Source organism: Saccopteryx bilineata, chromosome 8, assembly GCF_036850765.1.
Source record: "Saccopteryx bilineata isolate mSacBil1 chromosome 8, mSacBil1_pri_phased_curated, whole genome shotgun sequence".
NCBI lineage: Eukaryota > Metazoa > Chordata > Mammalia > Chiroptera > Emballonuridae > Saccopteryx > Saccopteryx bilineata.
Window position 1 is genome coordinate 93,516,042 of NC_089497.1, and position 16,524 is coordinate 93,532,565.

Sequence of the window (16,524 nt, forward strand, 5' to 3'; positions counted from 1 at the left end):
CTATTATTGTCTCTTAGAATAGGTTTTATAATTTTCTCTTTGTTGGGTTTAACATAATTTCTTAATCAAACTTACAGCATTTTCTATTTAAGTTTTCAACAAAATGAGCTAACATTTATTTGCAAGGTTAAAAAAGTTCACACTTAAGGAAATATAAAATATACTTATGCAAATGATTAAATATCTTCTTACTTTTTTATTTAATTGACTTTATTGGGGCTTCTTACCTTTTTAAACATGGTAATGTTTCAGCTCAGATTCTAACATTAGGTCTCAAATTATATCTCACTTTCCATGAATTCTACTTTGTAACACTTTCCTATCAGGAGATTTTAATCATAGTACAAATCCTATTTTCATGGAGATAATGCTAGGCTTCTAAATACTTCTTTAAAACTTAGGTTTAAAAATGTTTCTTTTCCAAAAATAATTCACTATTGACATTAACATCTGTCTGACTCAAATCAGACTGTCAAAGGAGAGAATAACACTTTAAAATGTGTCAAAGTGAATAACTATCTGCTGTTGCCAGCTGACACAGGCCACTAACCTGGGACAAGTTGGTTAAAGGCAATGTCACTAGAGGTAGTTCATCTTGGTTTTCATCTTGTTCTGCAATCATTAGCTGTGTGTGCTGGAATTATTGTCCCCTAATTCAAAAAATAAATTGTTATATGAAGAGAGGACATCTATTTGGGATACTATTGTGACATGATGTGTCACTCTTTTGTGACAATGATGAAAGCTTGAAGACAAAAAAAAAAATAGCTTGACCAAAATTTCCCCCTTGTATCTCATGGGCCAACTCTAAATCTCATGACTACCCCAGTGACAAGAGGGGAAATGAGCATGCTGCATTTTAATCTTTAATCATTTGTTTAATTGTTGACATGTACCAACACCATGCTATATGTTTGGAAATGTTACTTCTCTTAGTCCACATAATAGCCAGGTAAGAAATACACCATTATCTTTTTTTTTTTCCACATTGTTTCTATGAATCATCAAAAAACAAAGAAATGCCATCATTTTGCATTTTGAAATTTAGTCTGCTGTTTCTGTCTATAAATACACTGGTAACTTTGCCAATTATATGTCCTTATAAAGTATTTAGTTTAAAACAAAGGTTATTATTTGCCTATATTAATTACATTGTATATTATTGGAAGTAAATACTGATTTATGGCCCTTACAAATAGCATGAAACCTTAATCTTAACTTTATTTAGTTATAGAGTCTGAATTATATTATGAGAGAAAGGGAGGAAAAAATAGAGGGAGGGAGAGAGAAAAAGAGAGAGAGAGAAAGGAGATCAAGAGGAGAAGAGGGGAAGGAGAAAGAGCAAGAGAAGGGAGGAAGACAGTTTAAAATGAAAAACATTAAAAAAGTCTCTTGATATATTAAATTTCTAATTTTACTTAGGATTAGATTTAAATAAAGCTATCATCAATGAAAGCTGTTAAAAGTAGTCTGAACTCCCCTAATAATATTTTAAGGATAGGAAATAGAGCTTATAAAATTGATATAATATTCAGAGTTAGTAAAAAAAATGTTTATTTGTCCTATGAGATTATAGATCAGTTTTTTTAGCTTTCAGATGAATGTATTTATAATTTAAAAACTCATATTTATGACATTAAGGAAATTTCAATTATCACTAATATCTTGATGAAACAAATTTTAAGATAATAAACCCTAGTTTAGGAATAATATGTCTTAAAGTAAATATATTTTAATTTCCAAAGACAGAAAAGAATTTTATTGTCCAGATTTATCTTACTAAAGAAAAATAATAGGTATCAGTTAATATGAACAAAATATGTATGGACTGAATAGTTAATATAATGTATTATTAATATATACATATGCAAAAAGTTTATTGTTTAAATTTTTCATTGTGTTGTATAAAGTAAAAATTTATATTTTGATATTAATACTGGTGTTTCTAATTATTTAGAATGCTCCATGAGTCTTACTCTTTTATTTTGGCAGATAAAGGCTTGTTCTTTGAATAATTGATCTATGTAATTGCTGAGGCCATTATGTACAGGCAATAGATGGGAAACTTGAGTTTTTAGTCTCTTTCTCTTTGGCCAGTCTTGATGATTTCCTCCTTTTTTAACCTTCAGCCACTCTTCAAGAGCTTGATGTTTCCTTAGTCTTAAATGAGTGAGCCTCAGCCTGGTCAGCCGGGAGCTTCTTACAATCTTTGTTTGCCTTTAATTTGTGAATGTATTCCATGAGAATTGGCTTTTTTCAACACATTCCTCTGTGATTTCAGGTATAGGCTGTGATTCATGTGGCAGTCAACCTTCTTAAATTCACAATATCTGCCTTGCAGCAGGAACAGAGTTTTCATGCAGGTTACCTTCTCAGGCATTCCAACATTGGCAGTATAACTTCCCCTTCCATTTGGCCAAGGTATTTTTTTGTTGTTGTTGAGTCCAGGAACGGACAGTTACAAACTTTAAGAAGAACAGCCCATCACTGATCAGCTTCTGGATTTATGGGTAGGTATTGGCTTTGGAAATATCATTGGTTTCATTGGGTCCAATCAGACCTTTGTTTTTCCACAGTGGAAGACAGTGGAGGTGAGCCTCTTCTGAAATCTGAACAAACTTACTTATGGCTGTGGTCACAGTGGCAAAAAAAAAGAGCCCAGTCTTATTTTTCATTACTTGTTGCTCTATGCATAAGTGAGAACTGTATCATGTAATGGAAAGACAGGAAACCATATTACCAAGTCTGGGTTCCCTGAAGATTAGCGATGTTAAGCATGTTTCACGTACCTGTAAGCCATGTCTTTTTTGCAAAAAAATGTTTATTCAGGGATTTTGCTTAATTTTAAATCATTATTTTTGTGAGTGTGCATGTTTTGTTTTCTTTTTCTTCTTTTTTTTTTGCAATTGAGTTGTACAGGTTTCTTATACAATTTAAATATAGTATATATATATACTTATATTCTGTTGGTTTTATTTTTCTGGATAACCTTGACTAATACAGTAACCATTTCTTAAAAGGAGATTATGAGACTAATGGAGCAGGTTGTTTTGGTATCAAGTTAATATGAAATTCTCACTACCTTGTATGACTTCTAGTAGAAATACAGTTTGATGTTATAAATAAATTTTTAGTTATTTAACCTTCAAGTTGCCAATTGACTGATTATTTTGATAATAATAATAGTTATTGGAAACTTTCCTGATAAACCTAGTTAATTAGAAGGAAATTAAAGATTGATTATTAGAATCATACTTCACAATTTTATTATCTCCTGTTTTTGAAACAGCTCATTACAAAGGGATATCTGCAAATTTTACATTCTTTAATTTATTTATTTTTTACAGAGAGTGAGTCAGAGAGAGAGATAGACAGAGACAGACAGACAGGAACGGAGAGAGATGAGAAGCATCAATCATTAGTTTTTCATTGAGCTTTGCAATACCTTAGTTGTTCATTGATTGCTTTCTCATATGTGCCTTGACTGCGGGCCTTCAGCAGACCGAGTAACTCCTTGCTGGAGCCAGCGATGTTGGGTTCAAGCTGGTGGGCTTTTGCTCAGACCAGATGAGCCTGCACTCAAGCTGGAGACCTCAGGGTCTCGAACCTGGGTCCTCTGCATCCCAGTCCGATGCTCTATCCACTGCGCCACCACTTGGTCAGGCAAATTTTACATTTTAAAAATCTACATAAATTATGTTCAGCAAATGAATTATATCTATTAGTATTTAAATTTATTTCTATTTTCTAAGTATTTGCAACACATTGTTCTCTGAAAGTTGCATGCTACTAAAAACATTTTAAAAAATTTTGTTGACTTCAACCATTTTGAGACACTTTTACTTAGTAACTTGAAAAGATCAAATATTTATACAGATTTTTTCATTCACATAAAATAGTTGCTTTGTTTTTCCTGATCACAAATATAACATAAATACATGAAAGAAAAATAAAATTCAGAAATGACATCACATATAAAAATAAAAATGAACAATAAAAATCTGGTATAAAATATCAGAGAATAGCATTGTGACCTGGAGCTAGGCAAACATTTCTTAAAGTAGACTACAAACAACACAAATGATAAAAGATTAAAGAAAAATGAGTTAGACATCAAAATTTAGAAATTCTGCCCTTGAAAGACATTATGAAGATAATAAATAGGAAAATAGACTAAGAGACATTCACACAACACATATCTAAAAAAAGGGTTACAATGTTTAAAAAAAATCATGAAAAATAAATTTTTGTGTTTTATTGCTATTAGAAACAATATACTGTTGTTGATAAAGCATAATTTTATTGTAGTGGAATATTTTCTATTCTTATTTTGTACCCACATTTAAAGATAACTAACACAAATAATGTATAGTAATAATGCAAAATAAACTTATTAGGAAGTGTACATTTAAAAAATTAAATTACATATTAATTATCTCAAAGCCCAAAAGTTAGATATAAGTTTCAGGGATAGTCAAACTTTTTATAAAAACCACCCACTTTGGCCCTGGCAGGTTGGCTCAATGGTAGAGCATCAGCCTGGCGTGCAGGAGTCCCGGGTTCAATTCCTGGCCAGGGCACACAAGAGAAGCGCCCATCTGCTTCTCCACCCCTCCCCCTCTCCTTCCTCTCTGTCTCTCTCTTCCCCTTCCGCAGCCAGGGCTCCATTGGAGCAAACTTGGCCTGGGTGCTGAGGATGGCTCTGTGGCCTCTGCCTCAGGTGCTAGAATGGCTCTGGTTGCAACAGAGCGACGCCCCAGATGGGCAGAGCATTGCCCACTGGTGGGCATGCCAGGTGGATCCTGGTCGGGAGCATGGGGGAGTCTGTCTGACTGCCTCCCCGGTTCCAACTTTGGAAAAATACAAAAAGAAAAACAACAAACAAACAAACAAAAACAAACCACCCACTTTTGCAGTGCTGGTCAACCTTGTCCCTACCACCCACTTGTGGACGTTTCAGCTTTTATGGTGGGCAGTAGTGGAGCAACCAAATGATACCGGAATTGGCCCACCATGAAAGCTGGAATGCCCACTAGTGGGCGGTAGGGACCAGGTTGTCCAGCTCTGCAAAAGTGGACGGTTTTTATAAAAAGATTGACTACCCCTGAACACTTTAAATAATTTATTCAGACATATGAAATAAATCTTACCTTCTATAATTATAAGTTTTTAGGGAGAAAAAAAGAGGAAGGAAGAGGAAAGAGAGGGGAAGAAAGAGAGAAAGAGCAAAAAAAAAAAAAAAAAAGAATAATGTTTATTAATTTTCCAGTAAGTTTTTAGTGTTCATATGTAGTAAATTGAAACTTTTCCAGTGGTTTCAAAGGAAATAATAGACGTTGTTTTGATAGAGGGTAGTAAGTAAAGTCCATCTTTTTAATTAGTTCCTTTAATGTTTATCTTTTTTTTTACATTTTTATTTTTTACTTTTTTTTTGAAGTGAGAGGTGGGGCAGAGAGAGAGGCTCCCGCATAAGCCCTCACCAGGATCAACCTAGCAAGCCCACTATGGGGTAATGTTTTGATCATTGGAACAGCTGCTACATTGCCCAGCAACCAAGCTATTTCAGCACCTGAAGCAAGACCATGAAGTCATCCTCAGAGCCTAGGGCCCTAATGGCGAACCTTTTTATAAAAACCACGCACTTTTGCAGTGCTAGTCAACCTGGTCCCTTCCACCCACTAGTGGGCATTCTATCTTTCATGGTGGGCGGTAGCGGAGCAACCAAATGGTGCCGTGATTGGCCCACCATGAAAGCTGGAAAGCCCACTAGTGGGCGGGATGGACCAGGCTGACCAGCACTGAAAAAGTGGGTGGTTTTTATAAAAAGGTTCGCCGTCACAGGCCTAGGGCCAACTTGCTTGAAACATTCAAGCAATGGCTGTGAGAGAGGAAGAATAAAAGTGACAGAGCGAAAGCGAGGGAGGGGAGAGAAGAAAAGTGGGAGGGGTGGAGAAGCATATGGTCGCTTCTCCTGTGTGTCCTGACTGGGAATTGAACCCAGGACTTCCACACTCCAGGCCAACCCACTGCCACTGAGCCAACCAGCTGGGGCCATCATATTAAACTCAAATTTATTCCTAGCATTTTAAACTTTGGTTATAAACAATGCATTATAGTAAAATACAATGTAACTTCAACACCAAATATGACAGAAAAGATTCTTTCTAATATAAAATATTTTAAATTATTATTTTCCTTAAAGTTATAAATTTTAATTAAGATACACACACACATACATACTCATACAAAAAGTGTCATCTGGAAAGGACCTATTGGTCACACATACTTATATTTTAATGAATTAATCATTGTTTGTTTTGCTTTGTTTTGTTTATGACAGAGAGAGGGACAGAAATGAATAGACAGACAGGAAGGGAGAGAGATGAGAAGCATCAAATTTTCACCTTAATTGTTCATTGACTGCTTTTTCATATGTGCCTTGATCAAAGGGCTACAGCAGAGCTTGTGGCCCCTTACTCAAGCCAGTGACCTTGGGCTGAAGCCAGCAACCTTGGGCTTCAAGCCAGCAACCATGAGGTCATATCTATGATCCCACACTCAAGCCAATGAGCCCATGCTCAAGTTGGCGACCTCAGGGTTTCAACCCTGGGTCTTCTGCATCCCAGTCCAATTCTTTATTCACTGCATCACTGCTTGGTCAGGTGAATCAATCATTGTCTAGGTGGACAGCCACGTTGCAATAAGAGAAATTCAGTCTTATCCTCATTCCTAAGTTGTTTCAACAAGGTATTGTTCATTTTTGTCAATGAAACTAAAATGGCTTAGAAGTAAATATGAAAGAGTTAAATTATGACAGGAAGTATTTCTCTAATGATTAATTATGTTGAGCATATTTTCATGTGATTTTTTTTGTAATTATTATTTCTTCTTTAAGTAAAATTATTTTAAAATTACGTGGCCACTTCCAATTGAGCTGTTCGTTTTATTGTAGACGTTGTTGTTTAATTTTAGGAATTTTTTTATATATTTTAGTAATTAATCCCTGATCAGATATATGATTTGCAGTTATTTCCTCCCATTCTGTGGGTTGCCTTTATACTCTCTTGATAAAGTTTTCTGATGCACAGAAGCTTTTAATTTTGATGAAGTTAAATTTAAATTTTTTTTGTTTTTCTTGTGTGTTTTTGGTGCCATATCCAAAAAAAAAAAATTATTGCCAAATCCAATGCCATGAAATCTTCTCTTACGAGTTTTGTATTTCTAGTTCTTAAATTGAAGTCTTTGATCCTGTGTGAATTAATTTTTTAGATGATTTAGGAGAAAGGTCTCACTTTATTATTTTGTGTGTTGAGGTCCAGTTTACCTACCATCATTTGTTGAATATAATTTAATCTAGTAATTCTGAAAATGTTATTCTACTCTTCAGCGATTGTTGAGTTCTGTTTGTTGAGCATTGATACTGTCTACTTAATGACCTTTTCAAATTATTTTTGAAAGTGTGTACTGATTCTTTTTTTATGTGAGGTATCAAAATTTTTGTGTGTTACCTCCGTGCTTCACTAGTAACCTAACATTTTTTTTTTTTTTAATTCCTGGCTTCAGTATGGGGCTCAAGGAAAAGTGCACTGACCTTTTAATCTTTCCATAGAGATCAATGAGAGAAAGTTTCTGTGGGTTAGAGAGTTCCAGCCAGCTGCTTCTGGAACTTGAAGCATTTACCTTCAACCTAGACATGGCTAAGAAATGTGGATAAAAGATACATTTAGACATACCGTTCATACCTAAGATCAAAAGTCTTTCTTTTTATCCAACATGCCGTAGTTGTTATAAGTATCTGATCAGGCACAGAGTTCCAAAATAGTTTATTCTAATATCTCATTTCAATAATTGCTTTGTTGGAGAAACCTCCCCTGAACCTTCATACTCTACTATTTTGCATGACATCACTCCTTTCTTATCAGTAGTTTTATAAACTCAATTTCTATATTTGGCTTTTTCAATCTCTAAGATAGATTTTATTGTGAAAAAAAGTAGTATGATTATCACAAAATCAAAAGATAACATTGATATGGTTATTATAAATGAATTGGAAACCCATTCACTTTTCCTACATAGCTTAAAGATGTGTTAGATTGAGAATTTCTGGATTTGCTAAAACCAAGAGTTGTGTATAATGAATCAAAAGTAATTCAATATCCTTGGTGATCATTAAGAAATGCTTTAATAAAAGTATTGCTAGTTAGATACTAATTGTTTGTATAACACTATAAACTTAGTGCAGAGCTGGACAAATGTAGCAACTGAGAGAAGTCGACGGGGATGAGACAAGGTCATTATTTTCTCTGTTGTGTTGGAAAGGTTTTAATGAGAAAGAAAGTTCATAAAGATGGAAGAGAAATGTATGTAGTATTCATCATGCTACTACATGCATTCATCCTTGCATTGACTACAGTAAGAGAAAAATTGCATTTACAAGGAAAATTGAATACAATTCTATTCAACTCTGCTAATCTTTCTGTTTAGTACATAAATTAGTAAGGAGAAAACTAATTAATTAGTAATATCTTGTGTTTTGATCCACTATAGAAATAATAAAATATTTCTAAAAGAAACTCAGCTAATTAGGAGAGAATAACATTCTGAGATTGGCTCATTAACCAAAGAAGACAAAAGACTAGACACAAGTAAAATTCCTAGGCATATTACATAAATTGTAAAAAATGTAAATAAAATAAAGAGACAGACTACAAGGAGGTTTGAACTTTTGAGAACTCAAATTCTTACATCTGATAAAGGACTGTCATAAAAATATACATAGAACTCTTAAAACTCATCAGTAAGAAAGCAAACTAATTTTTTTTCTGGTTATCAATTTTTATTTATTTATTTTATTTTATAATAATTTTATTTTTTTAATGGGGTGACATCAATAAATCAGGATACATATATTCAAAGATAACAAGTCCAGGTTATCTTGTCGTTCAATTATGTTGCATACCCATCAACCAAAGTCAGATTGTCCTCTGTCACCTTCTATCTTGTTTTCTTTGTGCCCCTCTCCCTCCCCCTTTCCCTCTCCCATTCCCCCCTCCCCCCAGTAACCACCACACTCTTATCAATGTCTCTTAGTTTCACTTTTATGTCCCACCTACGTATGGAATAATGCAGTTCCTGGTTTTTTCTGATTTACTTATTTCGCTTCGTATCATGTTATCAAGATCCCACCATTTTGCTGTAAATGTTCCGATGTCATCATTTCTTATGGCTGAGTAGTATTCCATAGTGTATATGTGCCACATCTTCTTTATCCAGTCATCTATTGATGGGCTTTTTGGTTGTTTACATGTCCTGGCCACTGTGAACAATGCTGCAATAAACATGGGGCTGCATGTGTCTTTATGTATCAATGTTTCTGAGTTTTGGGGGTATATACCCAGTAGAGGGATTGCTGGGTCATAAGGTAGTTCTATTTTCAGTTTTTTGAGGAACCACCATACTTTCTTCCATAATGGTTGTACTACTTTACATTCCCACCAACACTGTAGGAGGGTTCCTTTTTCTCCACAGTCTCTCCAACATTTGCTATTACCTGTCTTGCTAATAATAGCTAATCGAACAGGTGTGAGGTGGTATCTCATTGCCGTTTTGATTTGCATTTCTCTAATAGCTAAAGAAGATGAGCATCTTTTCATATATATGTTGGCCATTTGTATTTCTTCCTGGGAGAAGTGTCTGTTCATATCTTCTTCCCATTTTTTTATTGGATTGTTTGTTTGTTTGTTGTTGAGTTTTGTGAGTTCTTTGTATCAATATATTTTGGATATTAGGCCCTTATCTGAGCTGTTGTTTGAAAATATCATTTCCCATTTAGTTGGCTTTCTGTTTATTTTGTTATCAGTTTCTCTTGCCGAGCAAAAACTTCTTAGTCTGATGTAGTCCCATTCATTAATTTTTGCCTTCACTTCTCTTGCCTTTGGAGTCAAATTCATAAAATGCTCTTTAAAACCCAGGTCCATGAGTTGAGAACCTATGTCTTCTTCTATGTACTTAATTGTTTCAGGTCTTATGTTTAGATCTTTGATCCATTTTGAGTTAATTTTTGTACAGGGGGAGAGACTGTAGTCCAGTTTCATTCTTTTGCATGTGGCTTTCCAGTTTTCCCAGCACCATTTATTGAAGAGGCTTTCTTTTCTCCATTGTGTGTTGTTGGCCCCTTTATCAAAAATTATTTGACTATATATATGTGGTTTTATTTCTGAAATTTCTATTCTGTTCCATTGGTCTGAGTGTCTGTTTTTCTGCCAATACCATGCTGTTTTGATTGTCGTGGCCCTATAATAGAGTTTGAAGTCAGGTATTGTAATGCCCCCAGCTTCATTCTTTTTCTTTAGGATTGCTTTGGCTATTCAAGGTTTTTTATAGTTCCATATAAATCTGATGATTTTTTGTTCTATTTCTTTAAAAAACGTCATTGGAAATTTGATGGGAATTGCATTAAATTTGTATATTGCTTGGGTAATATAGCCATCTTGATTATATTTATTCTTCCTAGCCAAGAACAAGGTATATTCTTCCATCTCATTATATCTTTTTCGATTTCCCTTAACAATGGTTTATAGTTTTCATTATATAAGTCCTTTACACTCTTTGTTATGTTTATTCCTAAGTATTTTATTTTTTTTGTTGCAATCATGAAGGGGATTATTCTTTTGAGTTCCTTCTCAGTTGTTTCATTGTTGGCATATAGAAAGGCTATTGACTTCTGTATGTTAATTTTGTATCCTGCAACCTTACTGTATTGGCTTATTGTTTCTAGTAGTCTTTTTGTGGATTCTTTGGGGTTTTTGATGTATAGGATCATATCATCTGCAAAAAGTGATACCTTTACTTCTTCTTTTCCGATATGGATGCCTTTTATTTCTTTGTCTTGTCTGATTGCTCTGGCTAGAACCTCTAGTACCACATTAAATAAGAGTGGAGAGAGTGGACAACCCTGTCTTGTTCCTGATTTAAGGGGGAAAGCCTTCAGTTTAGTGCCATATAATATGATGTTAGTTGATGGTTTTTCATATATGGCCTTTATCATGTTGAGATATTTTCCTTCTATACCCATTTTGTTGAGAGTCTTAAACATAAAATTGTGTTGTATTTTATCAAAAGCCTTTTCTGTGTCTATTGATAAGATCATATGGTTTTTGTTCTTTGTTTTGTTGATTTGGTGTATTACGTTAACCGTTTTATGTATGTTGAACCTTCCTTGAGATTCTGGGATGAATCCCACTTGATCATGATGTATTATTTTTTTAATATGTTGTTGTATTTGATTTGCTAGTATTTTGTTTAGTATTTTAGCATCTGTATTCATTAGAGATATTGGTCTGTAGTTTTCTTTTTTTGTGCCATCCTTGCCTGGTTTTGGTATGAGGGTTATGTTGGCCTCATAAAATGTGTTTGGAAGTATTGCTTTTTCTTCAATTTTTTGGAAGACTTTGAGTAGAATAGGAACCAAGTCTTCTTTGAATGTTTGATAAAATTCGCTGGTATAGCCGTCAGGGCCTGGACTTTTATTTTTGGGGAGGTTTTTAATGGTTTTTTCTATTTCTTCTCTACTGATAGGTCTCTTTAGGCTTTCTGCTTCTTCTTGACTCAGTCTAGGAAGGTTGTATTGTTCTAGCAATTTATCCATTTTTTCTCGGTTGTTGAATTTAGTGGCATAAAGTTTTTCATAGTATTCTACAATAATTCTTTGTATATCTACGGTGTCCGTGGTGATTTCTCCTCTTTCATTTTGGATTTTGTTTATATGAGTTCTTTCTCTTTTTTCCTTGGTAAGTCTTGTGAAGGGTTTGTCAATTTTGTTGATTTTTTCAAAGAACCAGCTCCTTGTTCTATTATTTTTTTCTAGTTTTTCTGTTCTCTTATTCATTTATTTCTGCTCTGATTTTTATTATCTCCTTTCTTTGGCTGGTTTTGGGTTGTCTTTGTTCTTCTTTTTCTAGTTCCTTAAGGTGGGAAGTTAAGTGGTTCACTTGGGATCTCTAATGTTTGTTTACATATGCCTGAAGTGATATGAACTTCCCTCTTATCACTGCTTTTGCTGCATCCCAGAGATTCTGATATGTCGTATTGTCATTTTCATTGGTCTGTATATATCTTTTGATCTCTGCACTTATTTCTTCTTTAACCCATTCATTTTTAAAAGTATGTTGTTTAGTTTCCACATTTTTCTGGAATTTTTTTCCTCTTTTTTGCAGTTGAATTCTAGTTTCAAGGCTTTATGATCAGAAAATATGCTTGGTACAACTTCAATTTTTCTGAATTTGCTGATGTTGTTTTTGTGGCCCAACATATGGTCAATTCTTGAGAATGATCCATGTACACTGGAGAAAAGTGTATACTTAGTCACTTTGGGATGAAATGTCCTGTAGATGTCTATCATATCCAGGTGCTCTAGTGTTTTGTTTAAGGCCACTATGTCTTTGTTGATTCTCTGTTTGGATGACCGATCTAGAGCCGTCAGCGGTGTATTGAGGTCTCCAAGTATGATTGTATTTTTGTCAGTTTTTGTTTTAAGATCAATAAGTAGCTGTCTTATATATTTTGGTGCTCCTTGGTTTGGTGCATATATATTAAGAATTGTTATGTCTTCTTGATTTAGTGTCCCCTTAGCCATTATGAAATAGCCATTTTTGTCTTTGAGTATTTTTCCTGTCTTGTAGTCAGCATTATCCGATATGAGTATTGTTACACCTGCTTTTTTTTGGATGTTATTTGCTTGGAGTATTGTTTTCCAGCCTTTCACTTTGAATTTGTTTTTATTCTTGTTGCTTAGATGAGTTTCCTGTAGGCAGCATACAGTTAGATTTTCTTTTATAATCCATTCTGCTACTCTGTGCCTTTTTATTGGTGAGTTTAATCCGTTTACATTTAGTGTAATTATTGATACTTGTGAGTTCCCTATTGCCATTTTATATCTTGCTTTCTGTTAGTTTGTGTCTTGTTTGATCCTTCTCTTTCGTTTTTCTATCTTTTGTTTTTATTTGGTTGTATTCCATACATCTTTCCTCTGTTGCTATCTTTTTTATCTCATGTGCTTCTGTGGTGGTTTTTTCAATGGTGGTTACCTTTGAGTAATGAACAGGGTCCCTACCCTGTTCATTGTAGTGAACTATTTTGTGAGTACTTTTGCACTCCATCGTCCTTTGCTACTGTTAATCTCCATCTTCTCCCCCTCTTTCTTTTTGTTGTTGTCACAGTTTAAATTTGGTTTAATTGTGTTCTTTTTTTTTTTTATAATTTTATTTTTTTAATGGGGTGACATCAATAAATCAGGATACATATATTCAAAGATAACAAGTCCAGGTTATCTTGTCGTTCAATTATGTTGCATACCCACCACCCAAAGTCAGATTGTCCTCTGTCACCTTCTATCTTGTTTTCTTTGTGCCCCTCCCACCCCCTATCCCTCTCCCATTCCCCCTTCCCCCCCGTAACCACCACACTCTTATCAATGTCTCTTAGTTTCACTATTATGTCCCACCTACGTATGGAATAATACAGTTCCTGTTTTTTTCTGATTTACTTATTTCGCTTCGTATCATGTTATCAAGATCCCACCATTTTGCTGTATATGTTCCGATGTCATCATTTCTTATGGCTGAGTAGTATTCCATAGTGTATATGTGCCACATCTTCTTTATCCAGTCATCTATTGATGGGCTTTTTGGTTGTTTACATGTCCTGGCCACTGTGAACAATGCTGCAATAAACATGGGGCTGCATGTGTCTTTACGTATCAATGTTTCTGAGTTTTGGGGATATATACCCAGTAGAGGGATTGCTGGGTCATAAGGTAGTTCTATTTTCAGTTTTTTGAGGAACCACCATACTTTCTTCCATAATGGTTGTACTACTTTACATTCCCACCAACAGTGTATGAGGGTTCCTTTTTCTCCACAGCCTCTCCAACATTTGCTATTACCTGACTTGCTAATAACAGCTAATCGAACAGGTGTGAGGTGGTATCTCATTGCCGTTTTGATTTGCATTTCTCTAATAGCTAAAGAAGATGAGCATCTTTTCATATATCTTTTGGCCATTTGTATTTCTTCCTGGGAGAAGTGTCTATTCATATCCTCTTCCCATTTTTTTATTGGATTGTTTGTTTGTTTGTTGTTGAGTTTTATGAGTTCTTTGTATATTTTGGATATTAGGCCCTTATCTGAGCTGCTGTTTGAAAATATCATTTCCCATTTAGTTGGCTGTCTGTTTATTTTATCAGTTTCTCTTGCTGAGCAAAAACTTCTTAGTCTGATGTAGTCCCATTCATTAATTTTTGCCTTCACTTCTCTTGCCATTGGAGTCAAATTCATAAAATGCTCTTTAAAACCCAGGTCCATGAGTTGAGTGCCTATGTCTTCTTCTATGTACTTAATTGTTTCAGGTCTTATGTTTAGATCTTTGATCCATTTTGAGTTAATTTTTGTACAGGGGGAGAGACTGTAGTCCAGTTTCATTCTTTTGCATGTGGCTTTCCAGTTTTCCCAGCACCATTTATTGAAGAGGCTTTCTTTTCTCCATTGTGTGTTGTTGGCCCCTTTATCAAAAATTATTTGACTATATATATGTGGTTTTATTTCTGGACTTCCTATTCTGTTCCATTGGTCTGAGTGTCTATTTTTCTGCCAATACCATGCTGTTTTGATTGTCGTGGCCCTATAATAGAGTTTGAAGTCAGGTATTGTAATGCCCCCAGCTTCATTCTTTTTCTTTAGGATTGCTTTGGCTATTCGGGGTTTTTTATAGTTCCATATAAATCTGATGATTTTTTGCTCTATTTCTTTAAAAAACGTCATTGGAAATTTGATGGGAATTGCATTAAATTTGTATATTGCTTTGGGTAATATAGCCATCTTGATTATATTTATTCTTCCTAGCCAAGAACAATGGTTTATAGTTTTCATTATATAAGTCCTTTACATTCTTTGTTATGTTTATTCCTAAGTATTTTATTTTTTTTTTGCAATCGTGAAGGGGATTATTCTTTTGAGTTCCTTCTCAGTTGTTTCATTGTTGGCATATAGAAAGGCTATTGACTTCTGTATGTTAATTTTGTATACTGCGACCTTACTGTATTGGCTTATTTTTTCTAGTAGTCTTTTTGTGGATTCTTTGGGGTTTTCGATGTATAGGATCATATCATCTGCAAAAAGTGATACCTTTACTTCTTCTTTTCCGATATGGATGCCTTTTATTTCTTTGTCTTGTCTGATTGCTCTGGCTAGAACCTCTAGTACCACATTAAATAAGAGTGGAGAGAGTGGACAACCCTGTCTTGTTCCTGATTTAAGGGGGAAAGCCTTCAGTTTAGTGCCATTTAATATGATGTTAGCTGATGGTTTATCATATATGGCCTTTATCATGTTGAGATATTTTCCTTCTATACCCATTTTGTTGAGAGTCTTAAACATAAAATTGTGTTGTATTTTATCGAAAGCCTTTTCTGCGTCTATTGATAAGATCATGTGGTTTTTGTTCTTTGTTTTGTTGATATGGTGTATTACATTAACCGTTTTACGTATGTTGAACCATCCTTGAGATTCTGGGATGAATCCCACTTGATCATGATGTATTATTTTTTTAATATGTTGTTGTATTCGATTTGCTAGTATTTTGTTTAGTATTTTAGCATCTGTATTCATTAGAGATATTGGTCTGTAGTTTTCTTTTTTTGTGCCATCCTTGCCTGGTTTTGGTATGAGTGTTATGTTGGCCTCATAAAATGTGTTTGGAAGTATTGCTTCTTCTTCAATTTTTTGGAAGACTTTTAGTAGAATAAGAACCAAGTCTTCTTTGAATGTTTGATAAAATTCGCTGGTATAGCCGTCAGGGCCTGGACTTTTATTTTTGGGGAGGTTTTTAATGGTTTTTTCTATTTCTTCTCTACTGATAGGTCTCTTTAGGCTTTCTGCTTCTTCTTGACTCAGTCTAGGAAGGTTGTATTGTTCTAGGAATTTATCCATTTCTTCTAGGTTGTTGACTTTAGTGGCATAAAGTTTTTCATAGTATTCTACAATAATTCTTTGTATATCTACGGTGTCCGTGGTGATTTCTTCTCTTTCATTTTGGATTTTGTTTATATGAGTTTTTTCTCTTTTTTCCTTGGTAAGTCTTGCCAAGGTTTTGTCAATTTTGTTGATCTTTTCAAAGAATCAGCTCCTTGTTCTATTAATTTTTTCTATAGTTTTTCTGTTCTCTAATTCATTTATTTCTGCTCTGATTTTTATTATCTCCTTTCTTCGGCTGGTTTTGGGTTGTCTTTGTTCTTCTTTTTCTAGTTCCTTAAGGTGGGAAGTTAAGTGGTTCACTTGGGCTCTCTCTTGTTTGTTCATATATGCCTGAAGCGATATGAACTTCCCTCTTATCACTGCTTTTGCTGCATCCCATAGATTCTGATATGTCGTATTGTCATTTTCATTAGTCTGTATATATCTTTTGATCTCTGCACTTATTTCTTCTTTGACCCATTCATTTTTTAAAAGTATGTTGTTTAGTTTCCACATT

The 16,524-nt window shown here is 34.3% G+C and overlaps 1 pseudogene; it reads right to left on the bottom strand.

The window, feature by feature from the left end:
* Positions 1-2,136: 2,136 nt before the first annotated feature.
* LOC136311726 (large ribosomal subunit protein eL19-like) lies at positions 2,137-7,695 on the bottom strand (annotated as a pseudogene).
* Between the last annotated feature and the right edge of the window lie 8,829 nt (positions 7,696-16,524).